This window comes from Monodon monoceros, unplaced genomic scaffold (genome assembly GCF_005190385.1).
Source record: "Monodon monoceros isolate NGI ecotype Baffin Bay Population unplaced genomic scaffold, NGI_Narwhal_1 Super_Scaffold_2, whole genome shotgun sequence".
In the NCBI taxonomy this organism is placed as follows: Eukaryota; Metazoa; Chordata; class Mammalia; order Artiodactyla; family Monodontidae; genus Monodon; species Monodon monoceros.
The window spans coordinates 34,436,208-34,463,387 of NW_021703776.1; the positions used below are offsets into that span (position 1 = coordinate 34,436,208).

Genomic DNA, 27,180 nt, shown 5'->3' on the forward strand with positions numbered 1-27,180 from the left:
CAGGAAGGGAACGCTGAGTAAAATAAAACTTACCCATCATGCTGTTTGCCTCAGTAGAGATCACCAAGAATAAGCCACAATCCTGAGTTATCTAAACAGTAAGGCCTAATTCATGAATGATTACCCCATGTTACATTATGAGAAAATTAGAACAGAACCGATAAACTATAAGCTAAGAATTTTTTTCAAATCTCCCATTTGAAAAATGAAGAATTACTAAATTAATAGAAAATTACTAAATTAATAGAAAAGATAGTAAATTAATTAATACTAAATTAATAGAAAAGAATAAATCATCTTAAGGTTATTTAATATTTTCTCTAAAATATCCAATAACTGATTTTTAAAAAAATATTGAAGTGCCTTTTATTGAAGGCTCTTCACTGAAATGTGTAGAGTCATTGCAGACTTGGAAGGCATATTTTTTTCTGAAAAAGTAAATTACTCAATCTGAATGTGGTTAACATCAAAAATGGGAAATGCAAAAACAAGCAATACAACGTCAGTTTGATGACAATGTTGCCCAAATTTCACTTTAGTAATACAAATAAGTATTCTCAGCTTATTTTCCACTGTTAATATTTATATCATAATGAAATAAAGAATTAATCAAACTTGAAAAAATAATTTCTAGAACAAGAATACTTAAATTGATTAGTCCAGAAATACAATTCTCCCTGATAGTGATTCTGTTCAAGTTACACATGTTTACTGTTTCTTTAAGGTGCACTAATACATGGCATAAATGAAAAGAAAATAAATGCAAGAAGCAATCTGAGCTTTTATTTACTATTCTCTTATTCCCAGGGGTTTGAACAGGAAACAAAAATAACCACAAATGACTAAAATATCAGTAGGCCTTGAAATATCAACATTTAAGCTAAAGAAAGCTAACTTTTTAATCAAAGCCTTACTATTTTGATTTACTTAATTCAAATTCCCTCTCTGCAAATATGCTTTTGAATTAAGGAGTCATAACAAACCATAACACCAACATGAACTGCCAACTCATTTGTAATACCCACTTAGTTCTAAAGTATCGCAGTGTTTGCTGGTTCTTTACTATTTGAGAACCAAGTAGAAGCTTCACTGAGCTTCCTGCAGTATGGGGACAAAATCAAACCAATTTACGTGACTTCAAGGTAATAGGAGCTAAGAACCTAATCCATATCATTTTGTAATTTGAGACAAAAATTTAATCAGATATAATGATACCTGGAAATGAAACATTCAGTAGATGAGAAATGTTAATGCCGTGAAGTAGGGAATACAGGTATTTATCTAAAAAGTGTCACTTATTCAGCCATGTATACCACTCATCATCTAGGATGTACAGCAAACTGACTTCTATAAGAACTATGACAAAGGTGGGACAAACTGTCTCCTCCATATTTTTCTCTACAACTTATATTTTTTTCTAGGTTAGAGACAAGTACTAAATCATTACTATTTGCAAACAGCTAACACAACTTCCTTCTCATTACGAAAACTTAATATGTGAGGCAGGGGATTCCCCTCTGACTCCAGAATTTAGTTCATCACCTGACATGTAATGTAAGTTTAATAAATATTGGTGAATAAATGATTCTCTCAGCAGAGACCTCACTCTAATAACACTTTTTTTGAACAAATTACATTTGTTTATTTGGCAAATAGACTTTTTTCAAAGAATATGTTCCCACTCCTCTATCAGGAACCCTTGTGTGCAGAAGTATGTAACCGTATTCTGTTTTGAGAGAAAAGAAGAGCTTTTATTGGTTTTGTGTACTGCCAGCAAGAAACAATTGCCTTTAACCTAAAAAATATTCCAATATTTTCTGAAAGCTTCAATGCTTAGTATATTTAAGACAAGAGCATATATTAAAAGTTGCAGGAAGGTATGAAAGAAAAAGAGCAGAAATGCCACGCATGATGCTTCTCTCATTTTCCTCTTCGATTTAAACCATGTCTTTTCCTTTTCTACTCTCTAATCTTCAGTCTTGCATAATGGGACTAGGACTTCAACCTTTTTTTTCCCCCCTTCTCCAGATCGCAGTTGTTTTCTAAGCTCTGAAGAAATCTTTATTACAAAACAAAAGTCTTATAGTCCCACTAAAACGTTCTAATATAGGATTGCACTCACTTTTAAAAACAAAAACATTTCTTTATACAGCTGGACACTTTCTTCAAATAAAAACTTATGAATAGTCCCAACGTATAAAGCCAGCACGAGTGCAACTATTAAGTAGGAGCCAATATCCCACCCACTCACTTCCTCCCTGGCCTGTTCCCCTGGGAATCCAGACTCCATGGAATTCAACTGAAAAACACTGCTCTAACGGCATTATTTCTTTATTTGCTAAATTCAAATCAGAGGCAAATTACGTTAGTCCTCTTTCAAAGAAAAATGCACTACTGTTTCATGGAATTATGAGAATTTGGAATGTATGATTTGGAAATAATAAAGTTTCACTTTGTACATACAATTTGGGGGTGAAAGTTAATGTTAAAAAATAAAAATTTGGGACTTCCCTGGTGGCACAGTGGTTAAGAATCCGCCTGCCAATGCAGGGGACACGGGTTCAAGCCCTGGTCCGGGAGGATCCCACATGCCGCGGAGCAACTAGGCCCATGTGCCACAACTACTAAGCCTGTGCTCTAGAGCTTGCGAGCCACAACTACTGAGCCTGCGCCTGGAGCCTGTGCTCCGCAACAAGAGAAGCCACCGCAATGAGAAGCCCGCGTACCGCAGCGAAGAGTAGCCCCCTCTCGCCACAACTAGAGAAAGCCCAGGCGCAGCAACAAAGACCCAACATAGCCAAAAAAGAAAAAAATCATCCAAAATTGCACAATTTCAAACCTAGCCAGATAAATGCATTGGCACCCGTGTTTATGTTATTGCCACATGGTGGCACCACTCTTGTTCATAAGTAGAAGAAATACCCACTATCCTTTGTCAGAAGTGCTTCAGATATGAGTTTTAAAATAATTATGCAAGCTTGGAATTATGCAAAGTTCTCAGGCCTCGAGCATTTTAATGAAATGTGACTTCCCTATGCTGATTCCAAATTTAGCTTTCTAAACTTGGGTAAGAACAAAGACTAATACCATATTGTTGGTTGGTCTGGAGAGTTGTTTTGCTTTAATTTAAATTTTGGAGCCAACACCAATATAGCACTTACTATGTGCCACACACCGTTCTGAATGCTTTAAAAGAAATGTTAACTCATTTATCCTTCTTCACAACACTATAAGGTTGTGCTATCTGGTAACCCACGGGGTAGACACAATTATGAGCCTCACTTCACCAATGAGGAAAATGTAGGCCACAGAGGAAACTGGCCAAGGTCACGTGGCTACTTAGTGGTGCAACAGGAATTAGAACATACACCAACCAGCTGCAGAGTCTATGGTCTTGGCCACTCCACTATTATTCTTCTTGACTTCTACAAAACAGGTATCCAATTTAATTTCTACACAGTTCACCTTGAAGTTTGCCTTGATGTAAATGAGAATGAAAAGTTTTTTGTTAAAATAATATTACATATTTTTTAGAGGTAAAAGGAAAGCATTTGCTTGTAACAGCCAATATATACCATAGAGAAATGTGTAATGGAACACATTTCTGCATATTTTAACACATTGGTGAATTTTCAGGTGTTTCAATGCTCTCTTTAGAAACAATTCTGTATTTAGGAATTGCAAATTTAGTATTTCACCCTTTCCTTTTAGCTACAGAAATTTCTGTTGAGTCTATACAATTTTTAAAAATTCATCTTACTCTCTAATCTGAAATCCACTAACTCACAGGTAAAGACAGCCTAATAATGAAGTTATTATTAGTACTTGATTAACTAAATAACATTGGATTGTTTCAGAAAGAGATACTGAATCATATTAACTGTAAACTGTTAATGAGACTTGAATGTATTGTTCATAAATTTTTAGATTACTTTTTTAATTGAAGAAAGCAAGCAGTAACAAAAAGGAAGAGGCAGCTGTTTTTTGACAGTATGAGAAAAGATTTGACAGGATAGACTGTGGTAGTTTATCTTTTTCTTATTTCAGAGTTTTTTTTGGTTCATGATTCCTTGTGCATTCTAGAAGATGATCACTAGCCATTAAGGCACAACTTGTTAGGTAAGTGGAAGGGTCTACCTAAAAGAAGAGCCTAAAATTGTCAGAAAAATCTAATTTTTAAAAATATATAAAGAGAAATCAATGTGACAGTATATGTGCCTTAAAGATATTCATAATTTGGCATAAGAAAATGTAATAATTTTTCTCTTCTGTTTAATTAGACTGTCATTAAAATTTCTATTCCTGGTAGAACTCATAGTATCTGTTTATAGAAATAGGCTGTATTCAGAGAACTGTCAGCATTACAGAATGCTTCTCAATATTTTAAGCACAGCTTTGAGATAATCAGTCTACAATTTGAAGCGGTATATACAATTTGTACAAACAAAAGTATAAGAAATAATTTAAAGCATTAAAAATGAACATAGCTGTGTAGAGCCGGGGTAAGCAAACTATGGCCAATTCCAGCCTGCCTCCTGTTTTTTTACTGCCTGCTACATATGAATGAGTTTCATATTCTTAAATGGTGAAAAAATAAAGAGAAAAACCTTTCATGACATGTGAAAATTACGTGAAATTCGAATTTCAGTGCTCACAAATAAAGTTTTATTGGAACACAGTCACACCCATTCACTTATTTATTGTCTATGGCTGCTTTCACACCACAAAAGCAGAGTTGAGTGTGACAGAGGCTGTACAGGCTGCGAAGTCTAAAATAGTTACTATCTGCCCTCACTGAAAAAGTCTGCCAAACCTTGTGGCAGAGAATCTACATCTACTTTTTATTCTCATACAGTGATACCTCCCATTGACAATCCAATGCCTAAGCTACCTCTCTACTCTCTACCCTACTGGTATAATGTAGGTTAAAAATTACCATAGCTTATTTCATCTAAAATAAAACATAATTAGGAAGCCGATTACGCTGACAAGGAAAATTCCATGTAAAAGTAGCTCTAAGTATTTTTATTGGACTAATATATTAGTTTTAGGCTTTGTTGCTTGCTCTTTGCATTAAGCAGTTAACTAGAAAACAAAAATATAAGAACGATGACATTTTAAAGTGAGGGATGTATGCTGAGCACTAGCTACAATTTTTGCATGGAGTTTTTTCATTTAATATAGCAATCATTATTCCCCTTTTACAGGTGATGATAATGAGCAATAGACAGGCTACAGTGAAAACTTCCAAGGTCACATACACAACATTTTTTAAGTGCTACTTTTTTTTATCTTGCTTACTTAAAAGCATGGTAAATATTAACTTCGAATGACGCTAAATGAAAGTCACTGTATCATACTCCATATTAAAGATTCAGGTGGCTTCTCCTTCTAACTTATCTCTTTTCTATGAGGAAAGATAACAGACTCTGCATGTTAGAAGCTAGATCTAGAACAAATATTTGTTCAATTGAAATTTCTTTTACTAAAAAGAAAAGGACACAGACTGCTCCCATCTGTGTAGCAGTTGATATATGATTCCTCATACTACACACACACACACACACACACACACACACACACACACACACACAAGGCCAGTACATCTTACAGAAATCAACAAGGCCAGTACATCTTACAGAAATCAACATGTGAACATTTGAATGAGTTTAGGAAAGGAATGTTTAGAAATTATAGGATATTGTGTTTATCTGACGTTAAAATTTTTGTTAATAATGTGTGGGTTGATTTAGTTTGTACTGAATATTTTAAAACCTTGAGACTTTAAAGAAACAGCACATGTACCTCAAAGCTACAATAATACCTACTACAAGGTTGGCTATTATATCCTAGTGATAGATCTGCAGCCAAACCACTAAAGAAATGTGGTGCCTCAAACAAAATAGACTTACTAGTTAGGCATTGTAAGAAAAAAAAAAACTTATGGAAAAAAATAGTTACCCAAATGTCCTTCCAGATATTAATGTAATTTTAAATTAATGTAACCCAAGATTATAGGAAATATATTGCTAATCATAGAGTTTACCACAGCCATTCTGAATCCAATGGTTTCATTTTATTTTCCGCAGAATTCGTAATATAACTTAGATCAGATGAGTTGAGATTCAACAACTTGAGAACTCATTTATTACACAGAACTTTAAGTTCTAGTTTGTTTTTAAATGCTTTAACTCAGCAGTTTGGTATCTATAATCCTTCAAATTAAAAAAAAAAAGTAAATATTACCTTGGTTAAACAAAAGAGAACAAAAACACATGAAAATTTTCTTTATCCTAAGAGAAAAGACACTTTTATAGTGGTTATTCAGGTTTCCTCTCCCTGCTGGGGTAGAGGGAGAGATAAGAAGACAGAATCCCATGTGATTCCTTAGGTCAGTGAGGAAATTCAACCTGCCACGTTAGGCATGCTTCTCTAAGATTTATGGAGGTCATTCAGTTGGGTTTATTCCTCTCAAGGTAAATTTGGCAGGATGCAGGATTTAGTCAAAGTCAAGGTTCAGAAATTTCTGGGCATGTCTGGAGAGCAGGTGGGGCTGGCACAACAGATGTCCATTTGCATGAATGACTAAGGCACCTCCTAAGAAAAACTCATCTTCAGCAAAGAGGAAGCCAGGCCTGACACACGTGACCTGATAACCAAGCCTCAGGGCCTGAGTGATTCTGATTCTCAACACAAGGTGCATCCCTCCTCTGTCTACTCTCACCTCCAGGTCCCAGGGTGCAAACCTAGATCCCACCTTCTATGCTGCTCTGAAAATGCTTTCACCAAACTCATCAGTAACATCAAATTGTTAAAACCAAGCCTTGGTGTTACTTGATTCTCACAATCATGGGACACAGTTGTTTTAGAGAAGAGATAAATGAATTGATCTATCAGTCCATCTTCTTTCAATCACTGGCTAATACCCAAGATCTTGCCAAAGGAGAGAAGCAGGACACGGCAGAAAGAAAACTGAGTCCTTGGTTCTAATCTTCATCACTCTACTTCTACGGGCCTTGGGTTCTTCATGTATAAGACAAATAAAAACTAAGAGGCTGAAGTAATGATCTCAAGGCTTGTTTTAGGGCCAAGGCTATTCTTTCCCAACCTTCAAATATATAGAATATATATTAGTCTCTATTAGAAAGTCTGTCTCATGAGATAGGCAATTCCTGTTGCCTTCATTGACTTCTTTGGGTAAATCAACAACCAGCAAGGCAGGGTCTGACCATAGAGAAAGCAAGGGGTCCTAGGAGGAAAGAGAGGGATGCCTACCAAATAGAAGAAAATGACAAAGAATGGAAAGCAGGAACTCCTTTAGAAAAGCTTTATCTAATTAAAAAGTATCCTAGGGCATGCCTTGCCTGAGATATAAAACTCAGTTATGGTCAAAATTATTCTATTCCCTGATTGTGGTGTATGGAAACTTCTCAAACCTTCCATTATAAATAGCAAAACACACTTTCCATTTTCTATTTCAAAGAACATATTTATTTTCCTACAAGAGTTGTTTCTCAGTGAGGTATAGTGAACACAGTATTTACATTTTGTTTTATTAATTACTAATGAAAGTAAGAATAAACATTTTCCTCAAAAGTGCTACTACAGAGCAATACAGTACTCAATTTGACAAAAATCAGAAATATTATTCTGATCCCATGAAATGTAATGGATAGTCAAATGTGCCCACATTGCTTAATAAGGTAACAGAAAATTGCCAATAATTAGGAAGAAGAAAACCAACTAAAGTTGAAAAGTAAAACTGAAAAAAAAAATTACCCACAATTTAAATATCTTAGAATTCCTTTTTTAGGTTAATGTATAAAAATAACATTACCTGCAAAGGTTTATACAAGTAAAATTACCATCACACATCAATTTACTTATTTTAATTATTTCAGCGCATTTAGATATGAACTAAGCTTTGGGTTTCTTTTTTTTTTTTTCCTAAAACAATCGTCCTTTTTTTTTCCTCTACAGAAGTACCCTAACTGTCCAAAGCATTTGGTCCTGTTCAATAGTTAAAGAACTCTTTTTTTTCTCCTCTCTCTAATTTGGCTTCAAGTCAATGCTGTTTTTCTCCTTCCAACTGTTTTGGACATATGCTGGCCCAACTAACAATGGTAAACACAGCAAGCTGTCTCTGATATGGTGCTGATTAAGTCATCTTGTGAGCAAGCAGAGTTTGGATGTTAAGATGCTAAGAAAAAAACTACTTTCAGAAATTCTCCTCCCTTTGAAAAATATTTGGATTTTCAATTTTAAATTATATGATAAACAAACCATGGGATACTTTGAAAATACATTCACTCAATGCTGGCCTAGGCATTTGAGAAAAATAGAAAACGAAAACATGGTTCTTATATTCACGGATTTTACAGTTTAAAAGTATAAGGGAAAGCACAGGGAAGAGTGGAGCCCAAATATGGGCTTAAAAATAACTTTCTAAAGAATGGCACTTGCATGTCTTGCAAGAAAAAAGGTATAAAATTAAAATCATGAATACTCTGAATTGCATTTTTATATTCTATTAGTAAAATATTAGTATAAAACTAGTACCTTAAACCAAAAGATTTAGGAATAGAGATCCAATGAATACCATAAGCATGTGGTACAAAATAATTGGAAGGAATACAAATATTGTAGAGTACATAATTGTTATTCAGAATGAAAAATTATTTTTAAATATTGGCATCTCAGATTCTGTTTTTGTACATGTGAATCGAGCACTTATTTTTTACTTAGCTTAGATAGCTAAGTGCCAGCTTCCCCTCATTATGCAAACAGATAAAACCAAATTGTTAAATAAAGCCAGAAATACAATTCTTCTCTTAAAATACATATATATTTGGAACCCTAAGAGGAGTAAGCAACTCAAAAACGGGACCACCTCAAACTTAAGAAAACTGTAATATTTTATTTAACACCAAAGCTCTCACCAGGTTAATACTATCCATTACTTGACAGATGTGAAAGCAAGACAGATTAATTAATTTATAATCATGGACAATTTTTTTTTCAGTTTTACTCTTAAAACTTAACTCAGTTTTCTTACCTCTAAACAATGCAGGCCCCCAAAATAGAAAGGTGAGGAGTAATAACTAGTTGTTGTTATCAAAAGATTTACAATCTAAGCAGGGTGGGTATCTGAGGGAAGAAATGGTGAGAAAACATACAAAAGGTATAGAATATGATAAAATCTACACTTAACGATCTGAATAGATAATTAGGGATGTTGATGGGTGCAAATTTTTGAGAGTTTTCTCTATGAAATGTATTGTGCTAAGCACCTTAAATACATTATGAAATCGCAGAAATAGTAACAATTCTTTCTATAGGGGTCATAAGAAATGCTCCTGAGTACAAGATATTAAGAGGATGGTGGATGGAGAAATAACTAAAAAGCTAACAGCAACAACAAAAGCAGACAAGAAGATAACCATTGAATAACTAAGGTACCGAACACAGAATAGAAAGGGATGAATTTAAGAGATGTCTCCAAGGTATAGTCAGCAAGACTGGAAGACCAACTGAATGAAACAACTAGGAATTCTTTTAAAAAAAAAATCACTGATATATTTAGATTATGGTAGCATTGTTACAGCAACACTGAACTTTTTTGTTAATTTTAAAATTATAGGGCAAAAGAACATATAATTTTATTTTCTTTAAAGAGGCAAAATCTTTCAATGGCAAAAGTGGGGAGCACATAAATGGCAATAAACTATTTTGTAGTCATCAATATGTTTTCTAACTGTACAAAACCATATTATAATATATTTAGAAATTCTGGGAAACTTTTGATCAGTAAATACAATCAAACTAAGTAAAAGGTCAAAAAAAATGATCTACACATCAAGAAAGAATAAAATTCTTAGGCAGAAATTAAACAAAATAACTGCAACACTTGTACAATGAAATTATAAATCATTTTGGAAAGAAATTAAATGAGATCTAAATAAATTGAAATACATTCCATGTTCATAGATCAGATGACTTAATATTACTAAGATAGCGATATCTCCCAAATTTATCTGCAGATTCAATGCAATCCCTCTAAAATTCCTACTTTTGCTTTGTTTATTTGCAGAAATTGACAAGCTGATCTTAAAATTCATATGAAAATGGAAGGGACTCACAAGAGCCAAAACATTCTTGAAAAGAAAAAACAATACAGAGGACACATTTCCTGGTTTTAGAACTTACTACAGAACTATAATAATCAAGACACTGGCATAGAACATGTGTATATACCAATGAAATAGAACTAAGTGTCTAAAAACAAAGCTTTACATTTACGGTCAATTGTTTTTTGACAAGAGTGTTAAGACAGTTCATGGAGAAAGAACAGTATTTTCAACAAATTGAGCTAGGACAACTAGATATCGAGATGCAAAAATAATGAAGTTGGGACACAGACATAGAGAACGGACCTGAGGACACAGCAGGGTAAGGGGAAGCTGGGACAATGTGAGAGAGTGGCATTGACAATATATACACTGCCAAATGTAAAATGGATGGCTAGTGGGAAGCTGCTGCACAGCACAGGGAGATCAGCTCGGTGCTTTGTGACCACCTAGAGGGGTGGGGTAGGGAGGGGGGGAGGGAGACTCAAGAGGGAGGACATATGGGGACATAGGTATACATATAGCTGATGCACTTTGTTATATAGCAGCAACTAACACAATGTTGTAAAGCGATTATACTCCAATAAAATAAAAAAAAATGAAGTTGGAATCCTACCTTCCACCACACACAAAAAATTAACTCAGAATTGATCACAGACGTAAGTGTACAGCTAAAACTATAAAATTCTTAGGAGACAACACAGGAGTAAATCTTTGTGGCCTTGGATCCTGGCAATGGTTTCTTAAATAACAAAATCAAAAGCACAAGGAAAAAAAAAAAGATAGATTTACATTAAAGTTAAAACTTTTGTGCTGAAAATGATAACATCTATACAAAGAATGGGGGAAAGTATTCACAAATTATAAATCTGATAAGGATCTAGTATCCAGAATAAATAAATTTGTAAGAGTTAAACTGAACAACAAAAATACAAACAACCCAATTAAAAAAATGGGCAAAGAACTTGAAAAGACATTTCTTAAAAGAAGATATACAGGGGCTTCCCTGGTGGCGCAGTGGTTGGGGGTCCGCCTGCCAATGCGGGGGACACGGGTTCGTGCCCCGGTCCGGGAAGATCCCACATGCCGCAGAGCGGCTGGGCCCGTGAGCCATGTCTGCTGAGCCTGCGCGTCCGGAGCCTGTGCTCCGCAACGGGAGAGGCCACAACAGTGAGAGGCCTGCGTACCGCAAAAAAAAAGAAAAAAAAAAGAAGATATACAAATGACCAATAAGCACTTGAAAAGATTCTCAGCATCATTAGTCTTCAGGGCAATGCAAATCAAAACCACAATGAGACACCACTTCACAACCACTAGAATGGCTATAATAAAAAAGACAGATTATACCTAGTATTGACAAGCACTTATGACCCAGCTATTCCACTCCTAGGTATATACAACAAGAGAAATGAAAAACACATCCAACAGAAAAACTTGTACAGAAATGTTCACAGCAATATTATTCATAATAACCAAAAGACAGAACAACCCAAATGTCGATCAGTGGATGAACTGATAAATAAAATGTGGCATATCCATACAAGGGAGTATTATTCAGTAATACTAAATAGTAAAAATAAGTGAAGTACTGATACATGCCAACATGGATGAACCTTAACAACACTATACTGAACAAAGTAAGCTAGCCACATAAGACTAGATATTGTGTGAATCCATTTATACCACATGTCCAAAATAGGCAAATTTACAGGGACAAAAAATAGATCAATGATTGTTTATGGCTGGGAGAGGGAAAGTGGGAATGAGAAATGATTGCTAGTGGGTATGAGTATTTTTAGGGTAGACAAAAGTATTCATAGATTGTGGTAAGGGTTACATAACCCTGTGAATATACTTAAAAACACTGAATTATACATGTTAAATGAGTGAATTTTTATGATGTATCTCAATTATGCTGTTAAAATAATTGAATAAAACATTTTAAATATACTGAGATCTAGAAATAATAAAAAGTTAATATATAGAACAAAATATTTCTTCATTTCGGAAATATAAAAGACAATCACATGGGAACTGTTATATTTCCAGAAATATAACATACAGAATTTTAAATTATGCAAAGTGAAAGTTGCCAATGCCTTATTAATATTTTCCCTTAAGCTATTAAGATTATATTTTTAATTCAATACATACTATCACCAGCTTCTTTGGAGCAGAATGTGTGAAAACACGGACTTAAAATGCCACCACAGTATTGACTCCATCCTTTTAATCAAGGCATCAGACTTTTCACGTGATCGAGAAAAATGATTCATTTTCTTGCTCCTTTTCCCCCCTGACACTTTAGGTTTTCTGGGGCTAACTGATACAGTATGAAGGAACACATGTGGTCTGCTTCAAGCCTCCAATTTCTTAACTGAAAAGCCACTTTCTTTCTAATGCCTGAACAAGAGGATAAATCAAGGTTAAGGTCCAAGCAAAACTCCTAAATGTATACTCAGACGTTCAGGACCTTCCCCCCTGCCCCCTACCTTCTCCTTAACAATCCTTTTCTTCCCACCCCCTTGATGTTTCCTCTGTGACACTAGGTGAGCTAAGTCCCATGGTCCCCGCACACTCATGTCATCAATGTAAATATTTCAGCTTTGTCCATTTCCCCACTAGCAAAACAGAAAAGGCCCTCAGCGAGGTTGCTTTATTTGTGCATCCACTCATTCCACAAATACATTCTGTTTATTAAGTGGCAATCACTGAACCGAGTGACAAAACATTGAACAAAGCACTAAGGTGGGGAGAAAAATAAACAGTATTCAATTACACTACAGTGAGGAAGCATGATATCAGAGATACGCACAGGGCACCGTGGGCATGCTTTACACAACAAAGTTTTGGAGCTGGGTATATGCAGGAAACTTCAAGTAATTATTGTCACAGAGGCACACAAAGGATGTGGATGGCAGAGTGTTGAGTGTTGAGAGGAGGAAGTGGAAGCTAATATTACATGACAAAGAGTTTGAGACAAAAAATTAATATTTATTGAGTGAATCCTCTGTTACAGAAACTGTACTACTGCCTTTCAATCTATTTTGCTTAGTTAATTCTCCACAACTCGGTAAGGTCTTTAGTATTACGATTTCCATTTTACAGACGGAATACCAAGATTTAGCCCAGTTATGTTCCATACTCAACATTTCTCAGCTGAGAGGTAACATACATGGAAAGCTAAGTCAAATCAGTCTGAGCACAAATAGGACATTATTTTCTATAAATTATCCACATGACCTTTAAGATTTCTGCAAATGTTAGGCAAAATAATTTTTAAGTAACTAATAAATAAAATATTTGCCTCTTGGTAAGGCAGAGTGATTGGGATATTCAAGCACAAGGAAAATGCACTTGTCATTATATATTCTTCTACGTTTTTTAGATGTCATATCATGTTATGTATTATCTATTCAAGTGAATGAATAATCAATCGAAATAAATACAGGACAATACCTGTATTTATGGATCACCTCTGCTAAGCTCTGGTGTCTAAGCTTATATTTAAGTAGGGCAGCTAGCATTACTGGCTCCGACAAGCACGTACGAAACAAACAGACTTTAGACTGAGATATTTGATTGAAAAAGTATCTCACAGACTACATTAAAGTTTTTCAAAAGTTATATTCCCAAAGCTGTTACTAAATAGTTGTCTCTACTTTGGCTGAGACCCCAGGAAAATGAGTATCAACTACTCCCACATTCTAGATCACCCATGCAGGGAGGCAAAGGTATAAACAAAACCAGTGTGGGAACCCATGGCTCCTCAACACTCAAAGGTATTAAAAGAGCTGCAGTAAAACTGGCCAAGACATTGGAGAAAAGAGATGGAGAGTTTTTTGAGGAAGAGTGTCCATGTATGTATTCCCCAGCCCATCCCCTCCTCCTTAGTGATGTAGGGCTTGCCTGTCCCTCCCCTTAAGATTAATGAGAAGGGCTTGAAAGAACACACTTGGAGAACTTGATATGTTTCCTGAAGTTCTGGAGACAGGGTGGACTGGTTTCTGACTCAAGTCTGAGAAACCTAAAGAATAAGAAGGTAATTGAGTCCACCTGGAGAAAGAAGGCACACCTTATGAGCAGGTCTAAGGTGTATATTGTGTAGAGCAGATTTAGGCCAGGAGAGAAAGAGGATGACAAGACTGGCCCGGGATTGTCTTACAATCTGCCTGTGAGGGACACCTAACTGGTCGAGGACACTTCAGCAAGAATACTCCAGAAGCGTACAGGCTGGTACCCAAAGAATGAGGGAGCATGTAATTGGCTAATTGTGGGGTGTTTCACTTAGTTCAGGAAACTGGGTGAGTGAACCCTAATAAGCACCTGTAAGGGGAACAGGCAACTTTAATCATCTGTCCTAAGCAGGGATGTCAGTTCACAGGAGAATCCAACACAGAAGACCGTTCCTGCGTCCTTACCTCTCCTCCCTGCTCCCCATAGCAAGCTGACAGAAGAGGGATAAAAGCAAAAAGCTGAAGAAGACAGGGAAGGTGACCATGCCTTTCGTTTCTATTTCAGGCTTATCGATGCAGCTAATCTGAGTTGAGAAACTTTTACTTTGAATAAAGTTTGATTGTTACCATACATTGATAATTACTGAACTGAAACAATCTAAGGCTAAAGTGTGTTGAGTACCTTTATCTGATAATGAACAGAAAAGTCATGGTTCATTCCCAGTGTTGGGTCAGACATCTCCTCCAGTTCTAGTTTGAATGGGCAGAGCGGAAAGAAATTTAGGTTGGTTTTCTGTTGGTACCCTACAAATCCCAAGTGTTTAATGTAAAAGTTACAATAGTTGTAAGGAAAAAAAATTAGCCCATATGATCTTGGCATTATTAGAACCAAGTATTACTGTGTTAGGTAAGGCACAAACCTCAGTTTCCACATCTGTAGAGTATGGTGTATAAATTCAGGGGATTAGTCCTGAAATAGTCTTGAAATGAGCCCTGATAGATAGCTGTCAGGTGACCTTGGCAAAACAAAGTTTCAGGACATCATTCTTGTCACCTTTTACCCCGCTATCTCTCCAGTTCCTTTACTTACCATAGCCTGTGAAAGAAACACCAATAACGGGAAATACACTATACTTAGAAATAAATTGTTATGTTTGTTTATTTTTAGTAGTAGGAAAATGAGTGTGTTTTCTGAGGATTCTGAAAATGAAATACGTAAAACATGAGAAGAATAACCATTAATGACTGGGTCAGAAAAGATGACTGATTACATGAAATTCTACATGGCAAAGATTATATCCAGTAATTTTGGTTTATTATGAAAAGAAATGCTTTCAGTATCTGGGGGCCAAAGTTGAACAAACATGAGAATATTCTTTAAACAGCTTTTTTAAATGTCTAAAGTATTTGTGCTTGTTTATTCCAGGTCTCATATATTGTTAAAAACTTTTTCATGCTAGATCCTTTCAAGTTCAGCAGATGGTAGGCACACTTGTAAAAATAAATGCAAATAAATGCCGAAATTTAATTATTTATTAAGCTCATAACATGCCAAAAGCCAAATATAACCTTATAATTTGTATATAAATAAATAAATAAAATTTTGCCTTTTTGTTTTAAATTATAAAATTAATAGTATATTCATGGCAAAATATGTCAACAGTACAAGAAATATAGTAGAAGGTCCAAATCTCTCTTTCTCAATCCTTACCTCCCACTACCACTCCTAGAAGAAATCCCTATTAACAGTTTCTTGTCTATGCTTCATGAGGTCTATCTTTCATGAAATGTTAAGTTTCTGCCTCTACGTATTAGGGACAAAACAGATAACCATTGCTGAAATAAAGACCAAGCATAATAATTAGATTTTTATTTTCGCTTGTAAGAGAGAAAATTTAGAAAGAGATGACTTTAAAATTTACCAGGAGTATTTAGGTTAGATATTAAAAAGACTCATCATCCTGCCATTGCTTTAAAGTTGTCAAAGCCCCAGGATAAAACACTGAAAGTGTTTGCAGAATCTCCTTTGACCTACATCTGCTTTTAAAATTTTAAGTCAATATCACATGGAGAATAGATCTAGAATGTTGAACTAACAAGCACTCCAAAATAGCTTCTTCTAGGTTTAAAAATAACCATAATCATACTATTCCTAAAGTAGCTGGGAGATGAGCACAGAATATTCTCTCAACTTAAAACTCAAATGTTAATGAGATCCATTAAAACTTCCTCCTGAATCTACTGGATTCCATAATTTTCTACTATTCCTAATAGATTTTTCTCATTAAAAGATATTCAGAAGCCCTCTGAATAAATAGTAATATTAATAGGTTTCTGAATTTACCATATGGGAAGTAAATAAAGGTGGTTAAACCAACAAGAAATCAAATGGTACTTATTAGATGTATTTAATTACTCCAAAGAATGATCTATCACTTTACCCTTAAAACCATTCTAAATGAGGTAGAATCCATTTAGTTTTCTGCTGAATTATGTAGCATTACCAACAATTTAACAGACACATGAAAATCTGTAGAGCAACACTGAGAAACAGAAGTTTTCTTGAGTTAAATATTAAGATAAGTGACAGTAAATTTTAAAATATTCAATTTACTTCCAGAGGAACGTTTTTCCATATGTGGCATTTGGCTGCTGACTTCAACACTGGAATGAGACAGAAACCAGGGAACCTAATTAAAGAGCTAGGAGAACATCTGGAAATTCAGTAAATATTACTCAGATATAGTAAAGGTGTTTTGGACTTTTGATCACATACAGTATTGCTGTCCTAAGAAAATGTAACCTTTCAATTCTGGGGCAAAAGGTAAGACAATTCAATTTTATGTCTCCTCTTAACATTTCTTATTTCTGAATACCCAGCACTAAAATCCATGTTCTATGAGCAATCTGAATGAACGAGTGAATGAATGATTTAATGAAAAGTAGTATTAAGGAACCTGCCTTTATGCTGAATTTATACAAATCTTTGTAACCATTTTTGCCTATACAAAGTTCGTAGATTCTTACCCTATCCTTACAAAAGACATAATATAATTCCCTCCTATATATAGTTTTAGTATGAAATGTTATTTTTATTTAAATACAGTCATGATTTGCAGCTGTAACTTTTTTGAACTTCTTAAGACAATATCCTAAAACTTCTGAAACACATACTAGAGCTCTTCTAATAGAATTTTTGATGATATATATTTTTTCTCCAAATAAAAATATTATATATTATAAAAAATTAAAAATACAAGAAAAGAAAACCCCATTTTACCATCTAGAAACAATAACTGTGAGATCTATTTTTGAAGTATGTACATAATGAGACCAAACCGCATAAAAACTTTTTCACCTTGCTCTTTTCACTGTATATTATGATAGAAAGACTTTTATCATGCTGCTAAAGCTTCTCATAAATGCTGTCTTTAAATATAATGAAATAATCGAGAACGTAGAGCTATAATAATTAATTTAACCATTGTGAAGCTATTGCACTATTATTTGTTTTCAGCTCCTTGTTTTTAAAAAATATCCTTTTATTATTATACCTGTGTAATGGGTATTGTAGAAAATTACGAAACACACACAAAAAACCAGAAAACATAAACATCAATTTCTAACACCTAGAGGTTACTATGGTTAAGATCTTAATATATTCTATTGAATCTTTTATGTATATACGTATCTGTATGCATTTGTGTATGTATACGTATATTATAATGAGATAATGTATGCATATTATTTTATAGCTATATTATTTTTATGGGTTAACAATCTCCATCTTACTTTTTCAGAATAATTTCATCTCATCTAAAAGCCAGATCATATTCACACATAATTCCCCCAAATTGTCCACTAGAATTGTTTTTTGAAAATTAAGCAAAGTCCCATTTTTATTACCCAGACTTCTTAAAGACTTCCCATTTTTTTCTATTAGTAACAGTGCTGAAATGGAGACTTTTGTGCATAAGCCTTTTTCTATAATTAGAATTGTTTCCTTAGGAGAGGTTCCCAGAAATGGAATTAATAAATCAAATGCCATGAACTTGTAAATCTCTTGATACCTACTGTCAAATGACTTTCCGAAAGCACTGTACCAAATTACATTTCCAACAGCAAGGCATGAAAATTTTCTTAAAATGAGCATAGTTAAACATTAAGGAGACTCTGAAACACAATTTAAATTTGATGTCAAGAAACAATGAAACTACCCAACTTCATGTGCTTCCATCATTTACCTGTCAAGTTCAAGTCAGCTCATTAAACATGTACTCACCACAGAATTTAAATCAGTAGGAAGGATGTATAGCATAGTTCCTGCCCACAATAAGCATACAAGCTACTGAGCCACCAGAACTGACTGATCCATAAGAGATGATGTCAACATACTGACAAAGACAATGGTAGAGATACGCATAAGGATTTGTAAGAATAAAGGTAGGAATCACCCAACCCCATATCTGAGAAAAGAGAAAGTTACCAAAGGCTTCTAGGAAGCTATAACAATGCAGTTTATCTTGATGATTAAGTAGGAATTTGCCAGGAGAATAAAAACTAAGGACCAAAAAAAGAGGACAGTCACAGCAGAAGGATCATCATGGGCTTCGAGAGTAATCTGTAATATAACTTGGTATGAATAGGTGCAGCCTTTTTCCCTGTTTTTTCTAAACTTTTATGGTATGTATCATTCCTTTAACATAGTTTCAACAACAGAGTTCTATAATCACGTTCTATCCATATAGGGTATACTTTAGCGCCTCCAACTGCTCTCAGGAGGAAGAGGTGTAGTTAACAGCCTCTTTAGGGGGCATTTGATAAATATACGAATACATTTTTCACTGTCACCATAAATAATGGTACCACTGACATTCACTTGTCAGAGTCCAGGGAGGCTTAACTTGTGAGGAACACTCCCACAAAAGAAAGAATTGTTCCACCTAAAATGCCAGTAATGCTCCACCCTCCCTTCTTAAGACATGCTGCGCCAGACAGGAAGTTCCTTGAGCACAAAAATGGTATTTTACATGTTACCTTCATCACACCTAGAACACATAGATGCTAGATACGTAATAAATGTAAATACCTTTTGACAGATTAACATGAAAAGTAGTAAGATTTCAAAAACAATTAAAAGGTTCAAAGCACTTCACTGTCTCATTATTTACTACTTATCATGCATCACCATGAGGGGCACTGCCAGAAAATGATGAGGCTGTAAGCTGCCAGCCTGTGCAATAAAATCAATGACAGCCACCTAACTGTTTACATCGGCAGAGAAAGCAAATCGGTATAATTCCCTCTATCACGTGCCACAGGGGGAAAATTCCTAGAGACATTCAAGATCTGCGAAAACTTATTTTTAACTAATTGTTGCTCTAATCCTCTACCAATGGTCACCTGGAATTGAAGCATAATCTTCTGAAGCTTAAGACTTAACACACTATGGAAAGTGCAGAATAAAACGATTCGTTCACACAAGTACAGTTTGTTCTTAATTGTTTCATTGGACTTTTTGAAGTCTGCAGCATGTATGACCTTTAAAAATTTCTTCTTAAAACAAAATTGCCTTGATTTATTTTTTACTGAATCTTTACATACCGTTAAAACACAATCATTTAGCCTTTAAGACAACCGTACTGTTCTTGGGAAAAAAACACCCTAAAACATAGGGTTCTTAAGATTTTTATTTCACAATAAAACAGGCCACAGGCAAATAAACACAGTTCTGAGTTAAAAGTGGCAGGAGCATTAGGTTTCAGAATTATCGTAAAACAGGAAGGTTGTGAGGGTATAACATAGGATGAAAGCAGCCTCAACCCTGGAGCCTTCCTGCTGACTTGGGCCATGCCAAAATATACAAGGGTTTATACACAACACAAATACACACAAAGGGACACACACACACATACAATACTCAAAAAATAACTTAATTGGGAGAGCTATTATCTTTCCAAAAGTCCAGTTCAAAAGTAGAAAATAATAAAAGGTTCAAACAGTTAATTCAACCACGTCTGAAAATAAAATGCTGCCAGTACACTTGGATTAGAAATGGTTTTCACGCATGTGCATATTAGCAGTTTCTATGAAGGTAATGCCATCTGGGAGAATAATCTTTTCTCCTTGATGATAATTCTACAAGCACACATACACACACTTAAATGCCTGGAAATGGTTGTACCTCCAGCTTTAGTGTCGGATTTCTCTCTCAACAATTGCTTCAAGACTACACCTCAGACAAAAATTATATAGCTTGCATCGGTAAATATGGTTCAAAATATACACTGTGGTAAAGAAAATATACATTGTGGTAAAGAGTGCCATACCTACAGTTATGCCACATTCCAATAAAAGGAGTGGGAGAATACACCAAACGGAGGTAGCAGTTAAACTGCTCACCAGAAAAATAAAGAAAACCGGGTCATTATTTTCCCTTCCCTGAAAAAAAGCAGCAGCTTCTGCTTAGTTTGGAACAGTCACTGCAAAAAGGGAAGCTTGTGTTTATTCAGCTCTGTTCTTCTCAGCAGTCCAGTTCATTAGGTTTGTAGGTTTTAAAAAATTTTAACTTTGTTACAGTAATTTGTGGGGAGTGTAAAGCCTACTCATGAGGTGGCAACTCAGAAGCCTGCACTGCAGAATACAAGCCAAAGGCAACATAAATATACACAAAATGCATGCAAATTAGTTGTAAAATATTCTACAGGCTCAAAAAAAAATTTTTTTAAGCCTGAGAATCTAGCTGTTTTCCTAGATAGCAAAATTGCATTACTAATAATTTCTATTTTCACCTATCATCCTTCATGTACTTGGTATATAAATGCTTGATATCCTTGAATAAAATATATGGAAAATTCAATAAGAAGAATGTAAACTTCCATATATTAGTCACTGCTTGAAATAAATTCCCGTATAATTTTAAATCACAGTTATTACAAAGGATTATTTGATAATTCCAAGTCAAATGCTTAATCTTTTAACATGTACAGGCACAAGAGAAAATGAAACACACAAAAAACTTATTTATAAAAGATGCTAACAATAACAAAAATTACCATAATAAAAAGATAAGAAGCTTAATTTCTTTTCCTCAAATAATTACACAAAGAGTACATTTCAATTTAGCCTCCTAAAATAAGTGTAATGGGCTTCTTATCAAGACATCACACCATCATTTACTGTAAATATCGGGTCAAATAAACACAGAATCACTACAGAGAAACTACTAACACCAAACCCAGTTCTTAAAGCAATTTAAATTAATGTTGATTCTGTGTTTGAAACTTGAGCAATAAAAGAATAAGAATTTAGCATGATAAATTTTTACAACAACGATCTTGTTTCCCAGGATAAAAATAGAATTTTTTAAAAGTAGGGGTACAGCAAAACTGAATCACATCATGCCCATTTACACTGATGGTAACAGATATACCTTAGTATTTGGAAGCCTTTTGATACACATACTTCAATTGGCCTAGAGGACACTGTACCCTCAGGTTTCCTCCTGTTGGACTGGCTGCTTCTTCTTGGTCCCATTTACTGTTTCCTTTTCTCCACCCCCCCATCCCCGACCTCTTAATTCTGGAGTTTCCCAGGGTTTAGTCCTTGGTTCTTTTCTCAATCTATGGCAACCCCTTGGTAAACTCATCTAATCTCATCATAAATATCACTTTGTGTTGGCAACTCTAAATTACATATTACCGTCTGGACCTCACTCCTGAACTCTACGCTCATGTACCCACCTGCTGACAAGCAATGTCTTCTTGTATCAATATGTTTAAAATATACCTCAGAGTTACCATATTTAAAAGTGAACTCCTGATATTCCCCTCAGACCACCCCGTTTCTATCATTCTCCACATTTGTTGACAACTCTATCCTCCCAGGTGAAAGAAGGATAGAGTTCCTTCTCTCCATTCTCTCATGCTCTCTACATCACATTAATCAGGAAATTCTATTGCCTCTATCTTCAAAATACCCTTACTTTTTGTGAGGGGGTGGGTGTCAATAATATGACCACTTCCGTAACTCCACTGCTAACAGTAGGGTGTAAGCCAGTGTCTTTCTCAGTGAGATTACCATGGTCCTAAACTATTCAGATCACGTGATCCTCTGCTGAAAACCCTACACTGGCTGGCCATTTTGTTCAGAGTAAAAGCCATGACCCACACAAGCCTGGCGTGATCAGATCTCATTTTTCCTCTCTGACTCCGCCTCCAATTTATCTCATCTCCCTGACTCTGCTCCAGCCACAACAGCTTCCCTGCTGTTCTTTAAACATTCCAGACACCTCCCATCCTACTTCCCAGAAAACTCTTCCCTCAGTTCAATTTATGGCTAAGTCCTTTACCTCTCACACAATTTCTCATAACTTATCCTGTTTGGAAATTATAACCTTCCCTCCCTCCCGACCCTATACCTCCCATCTGCTTAGCTTTTTCTTTTCCTCCATAGCACCTACTAACTTATATTACAAAGTTTATTTATGTATTATGTGTATTTTATTTCTGACTCCCCTTCTTGGGATATAAGCTTCAGGAGAGCATTTTTTTGTTTGCTCTGTTCACTGCTACATGCCAGGCCACCTAGAATAATACCTGGCACATACCAGATGCTTAAAAAACATTTATAGAATAGAATGAATGGAACAGAATAGGCTGGGAAATCAGAGAATGGAATGGAATGGATCAGAATAGGGTGGTATGGCAACTGTCTATTCTGTTTTGCTATCTACTCCAGTTAATATCACTGACTCTGCTTTTGTTTCTAATCTGTGAAAAAACAAATGAAACAACAAAAAAAAATCCAGCTAAGTACACAAAGAACAATGAAATACCTCTGAAATGGTCTAGAGTTTTCAAAGGAGCCATATATCCAAATTATAATCACAATAAAATTAATTAACTAATGGTAAAAAATGTTGCCTTTCTAAAAGCAAAGGCACTAGTCAGAAGGCCAGAACCAGTGAGGGCATAGTCCTGAATGAGAAAAGGAAGAACTCTCAAAATCCTACAGAGAAACAAACAATTTTGGCCAGAATAAGTGAAATAACTACACTCCCCATTTACTTCAAAGTAACCCTTTTCCAACAAACAATAGTGTGTGTGCAAAGAATGGCTTTAAAAAAAACCTTTTTATTTTGAAATAATTTTAGAGTCAAAGAGAATTGCAAAAATACTAGAGAGGATTCCTGTGCACCTTTCACCCGGTTTTCCCCAGTGATTATATCTTACATAGTTACCTCAAAAGCAGGAAGTTAACCCTGATATAATGTTATATAAATGGAATCATACAGTGTGTTGTTTTGACCTTTCAGGACTGCTTTTTATACTCAGCGTAATGCCCTTAAGATAAATCCAAGATGTTGCCTGTATCAATAGTTCGTTCTTTTTCATTGCAGTGTAGTATTCCATGGTATGGACATACCACACAGTTTATTTAATCACTCACCTGTCGAGGGACATTGTAAATGTCCTTTTTTTGAGCACTTACAAATAAAGCTGTCATGATCAATTGTGTACAGTTTTTACTGTGTAAACATGAGTTTTAATTTCTCTAGGATAAATTCCGAGACGGGCAATTGCTGCATCATACAGTAAGTGTATTTTCATAATTTTTAGGAAAATGTCAAACTCGTTTTCAGAGTGGCAGTATCATTTACATTCCCATCAGCAATATCTGAGTGATCCAATTTTCCTGTATCCTTGTCAGCATTTGGCATTGTCACTAGTTTTAATTTTAGCTGTTCTAATAAGTGTATATTGGTATTTCATTGTGGTTTTAATTTCATTTTGCTAATGGCTAATGATGTTTAGCATCTTTTCATGTGCCTATTTGCTCTTTGTATATCCTCCCCAGTGAAATGCTTCTTCATGTCTTTTGCCTGTTTTCTAATTGAACTCTGTTTTTTTTACTGTTGAGTTTTGAGAATTACTTATACATTCTATCTAGAATCCTTTGTCATACGTGTAGTTGCAAAAGTGTTGTTTTTTAATATAGTCAGCGTTTTGCACACATTCTCATATTATACACATTTATTAATTTAATAAACACAAGGTCTCATTACACAACAGATAACAACTATCCTGAAATGACTAATAAAAATCCCTCTGTTTTGTTGCTTTTGCCTTTAGTCTGTCATCCACTTATTTTATCTCTTAAACCTTTCTCTGTTTCATCAGAAAAACATTTAAGTAAAAACAACTTTAAATAAAAAGTATACATAAATGTACATCCTACTTTCATTCATGCACATTTATTCTGTAGATGCATGTAGTACATATTATTATAAAATTATATCCACCTACCCCCAACACACACACACACATACCCCACACACCATTCTGGCTTTTAGATCCAAGGAACAAAAAAGCTTCAGGGGCAGATCGTCTCCTTTTGTCACTCGGTAGAACATGGACCAATGGATTCTCTGTTAATATATTTATAAGGTTCAACAGTAGTTTCTATTTTACTGAAAATCAAAGTTACTTTCTCACTGTGACAAATACCTCACATTCTTTTTGACAATTTGAAAGCTTTTTATTTACATGAATCCTTTGTCACAAAATTAAAACCCGTCTATTTTAGCAACTTAAACCTGTGTTTATGAGTAAGGTTCCAATCTCTGTGTTTTTCCTACATTTATTTTGAATGTTAGGTCTTCTGATCCTTCAAGCACACTGCTCGTTATCAGCAACTGCAGAAACATCATCATCATCATCGTATTAGTTAGGGACCACTCAGGGGAACAGAACCCATGCGAGGTAATTCAATAGAGTAATATGGCAGAATTACTTGAAAAATGTTGGAAGAGACAAAAGAGAAAACAGAGGAAGGTGAGGTAACCCAGAGATTTAATAAGTGCTACTGCCTCAAAGGATCAAAGTGACAAAGAGAAGACATGTTACGCTACAGCCCAGAAGCTGGGTTTGGCATAAGGGAACCAGAAACCCAGGCGGCCACCAAGGTGCCACCCTTAGTTGGGACAAGGCCAGAGCTGTGAGATTAGATCTGGGACCATGGAGAAAAGGCAGCCATTTGGACAGATATGGAGCCATGGAGGGAAGAGCTTCTTGGAGACAGAGAAGGGGTCAAGGTGGGAGCTCTTCCATCTGTCCTTCAATCTCCACCCAGTACTTCCCACTGGCTGAACCTAAGAAGGAAACAGGTGGCAAAGGAGCCTGGGAAACGATGTTTGCCAGCATCAGCCGAAAGCAAAAGAGCAGAGCAGGGGAAGGGCAGTGGAATTGTCACCAGGGCTAATACATGGTAAACTCTTCTGAGGAAGTTCAGTAAGCCAGATTTCAGTCAGGCTGCATTTTAGCAACTCTGTAAGAAGATCTGGTAGAAGTTAGACCTACTATATAAATTTAGCTTTACTGATGATTTTGGAATATTATTATCTATGGGGTCTATGATTCTTCCAGACTATAACAACTGAGCAAGACCAAGGAACAGAGAAATAGGCAGAAGTTTCACTGTGAACGCTCTCAGGTGGGGAAAACCGGAATGAGTCCCTGGTGACACAGCCATTCTCCAGCTCTGCTCCTGCTGGAGGAACTTCTGTGGATGTGTCTACATTTTCTAATGCACTACTGTTTCACTCGGTTGAGGGGAAACATACCATCAACCACCACCAGATACCAAGAAAATTAAAATCTTGTCTATTCTAAAATGGTAACATGTTCTATTGGCTTCATCGTAGATTAAGTCAAACAAAAGAAAGGAGAAGGAAGGTGCCAGGATGGGTCAGGTTGAAGGACAGAGAGAAGCTACAGTCTATTCAGTATCTCCTCTGGGGTCAGGCTCAGGGCTGGTACTTGCCATTGGCTAACTTGTTTAATCTTTACAACAACTTTGAAAGGTAAGAATTTCTGTTCCAAGTTTACAGATGGCAAAACTATGAACCAAAGAGGCTGAGCATCTTAAGATGTCCCTCAGTGAGTGTGGGATGCAGAGGACTGTTGATACTCCTTTCCAAAAGCCAACTTCTTTCTGCTACACCAAGGGTTTTTCTGGAATTTTATAGTCTTTAATCTTTTTCTTATACTAAAAAGATTCTCTTTTACTTCAAACAAAATAAAATTACTAAGTCTAAGGAGAACATCTCTTTCCAGCATCTATGTAATCACTAGGCAAGGGCATGTAGTGCTTGGCAAAAAGGGACAGGAAGAAAAGCAGCCAGAAATTTAGGAGATATTCAAATTGTTCCCTCTTACATATTCTTACAGAATAAGATCACAGTTGTGTCAATATGCATAATGAAAGTGAGAATAGAAATCTGTAGTGGTAAGAAAAAAAAAATTCAATGTAATCTGAGGAAGTAAACTTACAAGTACTAAAATCAAGAAATTATAATCTAGAGATTCACAGGCCAAAGAGTAAGTAAGCCAAGTGTTTTTTTCCCTGTATGTTTTTGACCAAATATAAAAATAGGGATATTTAGTATATCTATATCTTAGCATACAGTGAACCAGTAGGTAGAATTTCACTAGTTACCATATCCTTACCTTGACATTACAGTGCACACGTGCCCCCTTTATTCATTTATTCCATGCCCGCCAATCTATATTTATTAAATTTCCTACAACCTCCACTGGATGTCCACTTGGCATCTCACACATCACACTTGAACCATGACTGTGCTACGTGAGGGGGATATAAAGTACTAATATAGGTATCTATTCCCAAAGAACTTTCAATCTAGCACAGCAGTTCCCAACTTTCTCCTTCATGGTGCTCTTAGCGTCTCAGTAATTTTTTTTAAACTATACTCCTAAGCCAAAAGAAATACCTATTGATTGAGTTTACTGAGTTGCCAGCTCCAAACAACTTAATAACTATTTATGTCCTAACAACCTAACACCTTTTGGGCTCTGCACAACTTCTCAAACCTTAGAATCAGATTAGATTCTGTACTACCTTCAGCTGGTAGTGCACGTGGCATTTGGCAGGTGTCTTTGTGTGTTCATTCAAAATTGGAAATGTTGATTGACTCACTTCTTCCTTCCATCAAACCCGTGAATTTCAAACCGGGGCAATTTTGCACTCCAAGGGACATTTGGCAATGTCTGGACACATTTTTGATTGTCACAACT

At 35.4% G+C, this 27,180-nt stretch overlaps 1 protein-coding gene across 20 annotated transcripts in view; it reads right to left on the minus strand.

Annotated features, from left to right (window-relative positions):
- HDAC9 (histone deacetylase 9) overlaps window positions 1-27,180 on the minus strand; it is an 804,896-nt gene that overhangs the window by 492,282 nt on the left and 285,434 nt on the right. The window lies entirely within an intron of this gene.